Genomic DNA, 10,467 nt, shown 5'->3' on the forward strand with positions numbered 1-10,467 from the left:
CACCCGTGGCGGATCACTGCAACTTCACAACCATTAATGAGGAATAAAGATTCAAGGAAGCAATCTGGGTCGACCAAGAAAGGGGCGAAAGAGAGAAGTCAGAAATGGGTTAGCTGGAAGATTGATTTGTTTAAAACCCAGATGAAAGGAGAAGGGAAAATGGGAGTGCAATGAAGAAGAAGGTGGGAAAGAAGAAAGGGGTGGAGTTTTATACCAAATTACAACCATGGAATGTTGATTTTTTGTGTTTGGTTAATTTTACAATGATGAAATGAAGTTAGAGATTTTGATCAAATCGCCGATGAGGAAACTGGAGAGAGGAAGGAAGGATGGTGGAGGGAGAGGAGGAGAGAGATGAGAGGGATGAGGGGAGAGGGAGGAGAGATAAATATTTTTTATTTTAAAACGTCATATAAGTATTTAAAATTAGGTATATTAATGGGTTGAATTGAGTTGAGTTGAAATAATTTTTAGTCCTGACCCAATTGTTTGGGTTATACATTTTTTCAACCAAAATAACCATTATTAAAAAAAGAACCCAACCCAACCCAACCCAATCATGGTTGGGTTGGTTCGGGTTAATCGGGTTATTTATTTTTTCTAAAAAGAAACAAAATGTAAATATGTAAAAATTTAATTTAATTATTTTCATATATTAGATTGAGATTAACAACTCAATTTCAACAAAAATTTCTTTATAAAGTGCAAAGAAACCATCTTTAAGAGTTGTTGAATAATAAATTATTCAAAAATATTGAAATTAAATAAAATTAAAATCAACATATGTATAAATAATTGTGTTATAAGTAATAAAAAATATATATTTTAAAGTTAATAATAAATTTTGGTTGGTTCGGGTTATATTAGGTGAACCCATGAACCAACCTAACCCATAAAATTTTCATTTATTTGAACCCAACCCAAATTGCACGGGTTGGGTTGGATTGATCAATTTTTTCGGGTCATCGGATTTTTTGAATACCCCTATTTAAAATAATAACTACAATTAGTTGACTTATAAAATAGAAATATGGACTTTTTAAACCTATTTTCTAATATTGGAAAACTAAAATGGTCAAATTGAAATCATAGAGACCAATTTCACAAATTTCTAAAAATTTAAGGACTAAATTGACAGTTTTCCCAACATTGATTTGGCTTTTGGTTTTATGAAAATTACGCACATTTTCATCTCAATTGTTTAGGGTAGTTTGCATGTTTCTTAAATAAAATAGTTGAATTCTTAATCATATTCAAAAATTATTTTTTCTTTTAAATTCTAAAAATTTGGTTTGATTTTGTTTAATATGCTAGTTACCAAACGAGTTTAATAAGACATTGGTTTGAAAATATTAATTACCAAAAATATATAATAAATCGAGATATCTAGAAGGAACATTTATCGACTCAGTTCTCAAAAACCAAATAGTTATCCAATTGAGCAAAAATAACTAAGACATCGTTTGATAATCATTTAGGTCCCATTTGGTAACAACTTTGTTTTTTATTTTTTAAAATTAAGCTTGTGGACACCACTTCCACTTCCAAATTTCCGTATTTGTTATCTATTTTTCACGGATGGTTTAAAAAAACAATTCAATTTTTTAGAACTAAAAAAAACTTTTAAAAAGTTGTTTTTGTTTTTAGAATTTGCCTAAGAATTCAACCATTGTACTTTAAAAAGATGCAACTCATTGTAAGAAAGGTAGATGAAATATATTTAATTTTAAAAAACAAAAACAAAAAATCAAATGGTTACCAAACGAGATATTAGTTTTTTTGTTTTTGTGTTTGAAAATTAAGTCTATTTCATCTACATTTCTTACGATGATTTGTATATTTCTTAGGCACACTAGTTGAATTTTTAGCCAAATTCCAAAACAAAATAACCTTTTGAAAGCTACTTTTTGTTAATTCTCAAAATTTGGCTTGGTTTTTTAAACCATTAGTGAAAAGTAGATAACAAATGAATAAATTTATAGATAAAAGTAGTGTCTAGACTTAATTTAAAAAACAAACAAATAAAATAGTTATCAAATAGAGTTTAAACGTGCTGAATATTTCTAATTTTATTTTTCAACAACAAAGTGGCTAGATTTATCTGAATTCTACAACTTCAAAAAGTTTATTTATTTATTCATATATTTTTTTTACGAGACAATTTTGCAACTTGAAAATTAATGGTCGACTTAAAGCTAAAATGTACATGGCAAGGTATAGTCTTTCTTGCGTCCCAAATCATTTAAAAAGTCAACAGGTATGTGAAATTGTTGTTGTTTTTTGTTTTTTTTGACATGCGAGATTGTTGAATTATATATTAAAAACAAAATAAATATTTAGTCATATATGGTTGCTACCTGGACAAAACAAATTTTATTAGTATGAAAATCAAATCTTGCTTATGGGTAAGTTAAGTTTCACATGTCACTGCCAATAATCTACCAATACATCAGTTTTTATCTACAACATTTAATAAAAAAAAAATTTTGGAATTTATAATTTATTAAGGATATAATATAATTCAACATTTTGAATAGGTTAAAACATTTAATATATGCATTTGTTTAATAGGGTTCCACTTTTTTAAAACTCAGGATAATTATTATTTAGAAAACTTTAAAATCCAACCTGAGTTTTTTTAATACTCTTCATATTTGTGAGATTTTTATATATGGGTGTTCGCACGAGATTTCAAAAGAAATTTATTTCGTGAAACTTGAACTTTGTATTTGTATTAATTTTGTGAAAAATGAGTACAATCTCTAATTCATAATGCTTTCCAAATAAAATATAGTTTTTAAGCTTGTTGATTTTCTTGAATGATTGGCCTTTGGACTTGATGATCTTGATCAACCTTTAGCTTGATGATCTTCTTGGATGATCGACCTTTGGGCTTGTTGATGTTTGATAATCTTCTTGGATGATCGACATTTGGGCTTGTTGATCTTCTTACACAATCGGCCTTTGGGCTTAATGCTCTTCTTGGACAATCGTCCTTTTGGGCTTGTTGATTTTCTTGGAGGATCGGGGGCTCGTTGATCTTTTTGGATGATCGGCCTTCGTGCTTGTTGATCTTCTTGGAGGATTAGTGTTCGCACGAGGCTTCCCAAAAAACTTGTTTCGTGGAGTTGAACTTGAGTTGGTGTTGATGTTGACGTTGGTTTGAAGCGATGTGGTTCGATCTCTAGTAATTGATCATTTGATTCTCTCTCGGTTGGGTAGATGTGCTTGACTTTAAGGGAAAAAAAGCATCGAACATTCTTGAAGTAGAAGTCTTGGAAAAGTGTTTGCGTCTTCAAGGGTGTGGTCAGCTTCAGAGGAGTCTTCGATGGTAAAGAATTCCCTATAAGCTCTATGGAGTATAGAATTGCTAACCCCTCTAGATGAGGAGAGCTTCTCTATTTATAGAGTTCACGGGTAGGTTTGGGCTTGGTCGATCTATGGGCCTGACTTTTGAGCCAAATTAGTTGGACTTGGGCTTGGTTGGTCCATGGGTCTGGCATTTGGGCATAATTAGTCGAATTTAGGCCTGATTTGACATTTGGGTCAAATTCAACTTATTTTTGGGCTTAATTTGGACTTTGGCCTAAATAATAATATCAAATTGAACCAAATTAATCTTATCTAATTCAACGATCTGGCGTCATTGAAATTTGTTTTCAACTTCAATTCGGGACATATGTCGATTCCTAATTGAGCCCAAATTTAATGATTTGGAATTTCGTCATTAATTTAGTAATTAACGTGTCAACTTGTGATTGGTCCAACATTTATCATTCAATAAACCCCTTGAGATTTATGCACATATATGGGTGGATGAATCTCGAAAAATATAAAGTTGGAATCAGAATCCAAATATCTTTGTTCTTGAATTTGGATTTGAGATAAAATTTGGGTTATGTCCAAATTTTAATAAAAGATCGATTAAAATTTTTTTTCCTATCCACAATTTATTTAGTTTCAAGATAAAAACAAGTTTGGACAACTTGAATTTGGAATATCACCAAATTTTAATTTGGGATGAATTTTAGATCTTTCCATAATTTGATTTGGAAATAGAGATAATTAAATTTGGATGAGATTGCTATAAATTTTGGGAGATGCCCAAATTTGAAATTTTATCCACGATTTAATCTTAAAGTTGAACAATTTGACTTTGAATAAAATTTTGAAGTTTTAGATCTTACCCACAATTTGATTTCGATCAAGGGATAAGAACTAGAAATTAAAATAAAATTTGGAATACGCCCAAATCTGAATTTGAACTGAAATTGAAATCCAAAATTTGATTTCGATAGAATTACAATCTTAAACTAATTTTGATTTGAATCTTGGATAATCTAAGACTTTGAACTTAGATTTGTGGAGTTGAATATGAGTCTTCAAACTTGCCTATAATGAAACCACTTTCTTTTTGTTAAATAAGATAAATCAAAAAAAAAAAAAAAAAAAACCAATTTAACCCAAAATTTGTTCGATATTCTCAAATGTTATATGTTTAGTCCAATCTAAAATCTGAACTTCTTCTCCAAATTTGGCTTTTAAACCTTAACCACTTTTGATTATCCATTTAAAATTGAACTCGGAACCTCATAAAATTCACATTGAGTGAATTAACTCCATTGCATCTAAAAATTTATTCCAAGAGCTTTTTATTATTTCTTCTGCTTTTTTTATTGCTTCTTGTTGTTTGGCCGAGTCGATGGAAACAGAGCACTCACGTCTTCTCTTTTTTTCTTTTTCTTTTTATTTCTTTATGCTATTTTTTTGTCCTCTTTACTTCAATGTTGCAGGTAGATGGGTAGCGCCAATGTTGTTGCTAGGTTTGCTCTGTTCATTCGGACGTGGATTTCACCAGAATCGGGCACGAATCTGCCATTGGGTCCAAAATTATTGGATTTGTGCTACTACTTGTGAGGTTCACCGTTCGTTGTTGCTTGTTGAAATCGCCGGTCTGAAATTGTCAAAGCTTCAACACGCAGAGAACACTTCGCGAAGTCTACACCGTTCACTACTGCTTTTCTAAAGTTCGCCTCTACTACAGAAGTGAGGGTACTTGTGAGCAAGGGAGGCTGATGGCGAAGTCTATCGCTGAGTAACATAGTTGGGAGTGAGAGAGAGAAAGAATGAAAGGGTGGGAGGCGGCGGTGAGTGTTAAAGAAGAAAAGATTTAGACTTTAGGGTTTTTTTTTTTTTTTTTTTAACTTTCCTTTTTATTTCTCTTATTTCTTTTTTTTTTCACCTTTTCCGAATTTTTATTCATTCTTTTTTTCTCCTTTTCTATTTTCTTTCTTCTTTTTTTTTACTCTTTTTTTTTTCTTTTTCTTTCCTTCTGCCCTTTTTTTTTTCACAATCATCATCACCTTTCCTTTTTTTTTTTTACCAACTTTCTCCCTTACTTTTTTTGTGTAGGTTTACTAACTTGTCCCCATTACTTTTTGTAGGAGTTTTGTAGGAGTTAAAGTGCAACTCAAAGGAGCACAACAAAACAATTTTTTTAATCTCATGGGAGGGGCCCCGCCATAGGGAGGATCCCAAAAAGGTCTACTAGCATATCCTGATCGTCGTGGGAGGGCCCCGCCAAGGCTTACAACTCTCTCATTCGATTGCCCTAGGGAGGATCCCGATAAGGTCTGTCTTGTCTCGTTTACTCTTACATCTTGATCATCATGGGAAGGGCCCCACAAAAGCTTATAACTCTCCCATTCGATCACCCTAGGGAGGATCCCAGAAAGATTTGCCTTATTATGTTACTCCTTGATCAAAATTTGAAGATAAGGGAAATATGCCATCGAGTATTGAAGATGAGGCGGACATGCCATCAAACTTGGAAGATGAGAAGAATATGTCATCAAGCTTTTAAGTGGAGTCAGGTTGGCTAGAGTTGATCTTGCATATAAGGCGGAGCTAGGAAAACCAAACTTGATCTCATATATGAGATGGAACCACACACACATTTTTGGAGAGGAAGCGAAGCTACACCAATATTTTGGAGAAGGGGTGAAATTGTACCAACATTTTGGAGAGGAAACGAAATCGCACCACGACTTTGGAGATGGAGTGAAGCCGCGTCATCAGTTTGGAGATGAAGTAAAACCGCGCCATCAGTTTGGAGACGAAATGAAGCCATGCCACGACTTTAGAGATGAAGCGAAGCCGCACCAACATTTTGGAGAGGAAACGAAACCGCACCACGATTATGGAGATGAAGCGAAGTCATGCCATTAGTTTGGAGATGAAGGGAAGCCACAACATAACTTTGGAGATGAAGTGAAGCTGTATCATGATTTTGTAGACCGAGTCATTAAAGATGGAGCCGAGCCATGCACACCGACCATGAACTTGAAGGTCAAGCAGAGCCATGGACACCGACCTTGAACTTAAAGACGGAGTGGAGCCATGCATACCGACCTTTGAGCTTGAAGATGAAGCGGAGCCATGCACACCAACCTTGAACTTGAAGATGGAAGTGGGGCCATGCACGCCAATCTTGAACTTGAAGATGGAACAGCATCGATGAAACATCTAAACTTGAAGATGGAAAAGCATCGACGAGACCTTCGCGTTTGAGTTTGACAAAGCATCGACAAATCCTCCGCATTTGAGTTTGACGAAGCATCGGCGAATCCTTTGCACTTGAGCTCGAAGAATCGGTGAATCCTCTGCATTTGAGCTTGAAGCATCGGCGAATCCTCTGCACTTGAGTTTGACGAAGCATCAATGAATCTTCACATTGAGCTCGACTTCGCGACTTTGAGCGTGAATATGGCATTTCAAAGCCTCTAGACTTGAGCATGAAGATGAAGCATCGATAAAGCCTCTAAACTTGAAGATGGAGGAGCATCGATGAAGCCTCTAAACTTGAAGATGGATGAACATCTAAGTTTGATTTTAAAGAGGAAGTGAAGCGCATTCCAAGTGTGTGCCTTTTATTTACTGTGTTGGCTCTTTACAAGGGGTGAACATCTTCAATCCATTGTGGTTCCCCCAATGGGGATGAACATCTTCAATCTGAAGTGTCATTCTTTACCGGGGATGATCAACATCAATCTTGCAGTATCATACTTAGGTGGTTGTGGTACCCTTTCTAATGGACTAAACTTAAATTTTTTTAAGTTTCCTTTACACCCTTAAATAAAGGGATCAAATCATGACGTAGTTCAAGTTTTTTTTTTGTTTTTTTTTGTTTTTTTTAACTAGACTAAACTTGAAGTTTCTTTCAAGCCACCTACGTACCCTTTATAATGACAGAGATCAAGTCGTAACGTATTTCATACAAAGATTTTTTGGGTCGTTCTTATTTTAAGCTCATGTAGGCTAGGAGTGTAACGACCCGACCCCCTAGGACTTAGGTTAGGCCGTTACTAAAATAAAAGCGTGTATAGGTTGAAATGACGCTCAGTTATGTTGAAATAAATGCTAAATAGATAAGAGAAGTTCAAAAGCCATTTATTAAATGCAATTGTTAAAATAATAATAGGGTACCCATGATTCATAAAGACTATTAAAAGTATTAAAAAAAACAATCCTTCATAATAAGTTTCAAACAGCAAAACTAAATATTAAGGGAAAAATAAGGACTCTACATTTCATGATGCGGATGCAGAAGCGTAAAAACTAGTCCCAGTAGCTCGATCACGAATTCCGCTGCGCCATCACCGGTGTATCTCTACCCTTACCTGAAACATCGACATAAGAAAGAATGAGTATGAAATACTCAATAAGTAGCACCACCACTGAGGTCAGGCTAGGCATTTATGTCCTCTAGATACCCGCATATGGCATATAAATACATGAAACAGACAAGAGACTGAGTCATATCCTATTGTAGTTAAGTATGCCCACAAAACTAGTGAATACCGAATTAAACACAAAACTGGTGAATCCTGGAGGAAACACAAAACTGGTGAATCCCGAAGGAAACACAAACTGGTGAATCCCGAAGGAAACACAAAACTGGTGAATCCCGAAGGAAACACAAACTGGTGAATCCCGAAGGAAACACAAACTGGTGAGTCCTGAAGGAAGCACAAACTGGTGAATCCCGAAGGAAACACAAAACTTTGATTCAGGTCATACTATCAATCAACATGCTAACAATTTACCAAGTCATACACTCACCATGCTAGCATACAACTAAAGCCTGACCCGTGGGCAGTTCCAGTGATAAGATTACTTACCCAAAATTATGTCTAAGCGACGAGAAAAATAATCTTCCTCCTAGTTTAGATGAATCTTGAATCAGGACCAAAGTGTGTTGGTCCGAACGCACCCCATGCTACAAAATCAATATAACCCAACAACTCTAGTCACAAATCCAACTTGAACATAATTTGAATCCAAAATTAATAACTTATTTTTTCACAAGTACACTTAACCCAAAAGACAACCAACCGAACTACTCACCCAAAAACTTACCAAATTTGAACAATTTTTATCGGAAATAGTCTCAAACTCAAAGCAATGTCTCAAAATCTCCAATCTTTGAATCTATAGTCCAAACATAAAGAGATTAACAACTTTAACCCGAAACCAAATGGGATAATCAAACCCCTCAAAGAAAAAGCCAAAACTCAACTCTTACCCAAATTATTCAAGAATCCAACGAGACCCAAATGACAGCGGCAGCGATGGTCGTGACCGAAAGAAAAAAAAATGGCACAACTGGACGGATGAAGCTGGTCGGACCATTGCAAAACAGTGTAGACGCAGGCGGTACCTTGGCTACAACAGTGGTGAAACAGAGACAGGGCTGGAGTCGACGGTTGTAGCAACAGCTACGTTTCGATCGGCAGCTAGGCGAGCGTGGAAAGGCGGCCGAAAGCTAAAGTCATAAACGACGATTGAAGCGCTGATCTAGTCTTGGCAAGGGTGGCGCGCTACTGAAGAGAAATGACGACTGAGTGGGTTCCAGTTGGGCAAAATGGCGAGGGGCTGAGCTTTTGCAGCGACGTGACGAGAGTGGGTTGGGTCGGCTGAAGAGGCGAGGTAGCTGGCTCGCGGAGGACGAGCGACGGAGAGTGGTGGCTGAGCGACGGCTCGAATCGGGGAAGAGGACTTAGGGCTGCTGCACGTGAAAGGAGAGGGGAAGGGAAAGGGAAAGAAAAAGAAAAAGAAAAAGAAAAGAAAATAATTGAATTGAATAAAATAAAATAGTAGATTTTATTTTTTTATTTTCTTAATCCACATTATTTCTTTAAAATTCCTCCCTTTCCAAAATGGAATTAATTTCTGCCATCAATTTCCAACGTCAATAATTAAATTCCTGCAATTACCCTTAAAGTCCAAAATTCCAAAAATGCCCTCCAACTAATAACAATTACTGAAATTTCAAATAATAAAGTTGCTGAAATTACATTATTACTAAAAAATGTGTGAGGTGTTACATTCTTCCCTCCTCAAAGAACTTTCGTCCTCGAAAGTTAAAACACTCTGGGTGTTACATTCTTCTCTCCTTAAGGTACTTTTGCCCTCGAAAGTTCATTCTTGAAAAAAGCTCTAGGTACTGAGTTTTCATCTCATCCTTTCGCTCCCAGGTGGCTTCCCTGAACTGGTGGTCCTGCCACATAACTTTCACAAAAGCAATTTCCCAGCGGTGCAATATCTTAACTTCTCTAGCAAGGATCTCTATGGGCTTTTCCTCGTAGCTCAAGTTATCATTCAATCACAAGGGCTCGTAGTCGACTACGTGGGACGGATCTGTCACATAATTCTTTAGCATCGAAACATGAAATACATTATGAACTGAAGACAATGTTGGGGGCAAAGCCAAACGGTAAACTACGGGGCCAATTTACTCTAAGACCTCGAAAGGCCCAATGAACCTCAAACTCAGATTCCCTTTCCTGCCAAACCTCATAATACCTTTCATAGGTACCACTTTTAAGAACACTTTCACACCCGTCTCAAATTCCAAGTCCTTACGTCTTACATCGGCATAGTTTTTCTATCTGCTCTGAGATTTGCATACGAGCCTTGATCTTCTGTAATGCCTCAATCGTGGTCTGCACCAATTCAGGTCCTAACAACTTCCTCTCACCAACCTCACCCTGACATACTGAAGACTTGCAATTTTTTCCATATAGGGCCTAAAATGGCAATGTGCCAGTGGATGGCTGATAGCTATTATTATATGTGAATTCCATTAAATACAGATGAGAGTTCCAACTCCCTGAAAACTCTAGTGCACAAGCGCACAACATATCTTCCAATATCTGATTCAGACGTTCTATTTGACCATCAGTCTATGGGTGAAACAAAATTGTACCAAAATCTAATCGAGTACCCAATGCTAACCGAAGACTCTTAAAAAAAAAACTAGATACAAAACGAGGGTCATCGTTTGACATAGCTAAAACTAGTACCAAAAGAGGTGTAACAACCCCTTCCAAAAATAACTATGAAACTTAAGATGTTGAAAATCAACAACACTTCTACACATCCGAGCCGAGAACTGTGAAAACGGTC

General features: G+C 35.9%; 1 long non-coding RNA gene across 1 annotated transcript; it reads right to left on the bottom strand.

Annotated features, from left to right (window-relative positions):
* Positions 1-7,616: 7,616 nt before the first annotated feature.
* LOC120068220 lies at positions 7,617-9,115 on the bottom strand. The gene is made up of 4 exons (XR_005479129.1): positions 8,585-9,115; positions 8,419-8,490; positions 8,181-8,278; positions 7,617-7,679 (listed from the first exon to the last, which is right to left on the bottom strand). It is a non-coding gene; the product is annotated as an uncharacterized LOC120068220 (long non-coding RNA).
* Positions 9,116-10,467: the final 1,352 nt, after the last annotated feature.

The sequence above is a fragment of the Benincasa hispida genome, chromosome 12 (genome assembly GCF_009727055.1).
Source record: "Benincasa hispida cultivar B227 chromosome 12, ASM972705v1, whole genome shotgun sequence".
Lineage (NCBI taxonomy): Eukaryota > Viridiplantae > Streptophyta > Magnoliopsida > Cucurbitales > Cucurbitaceae > Benincasa > Benincasa hispida.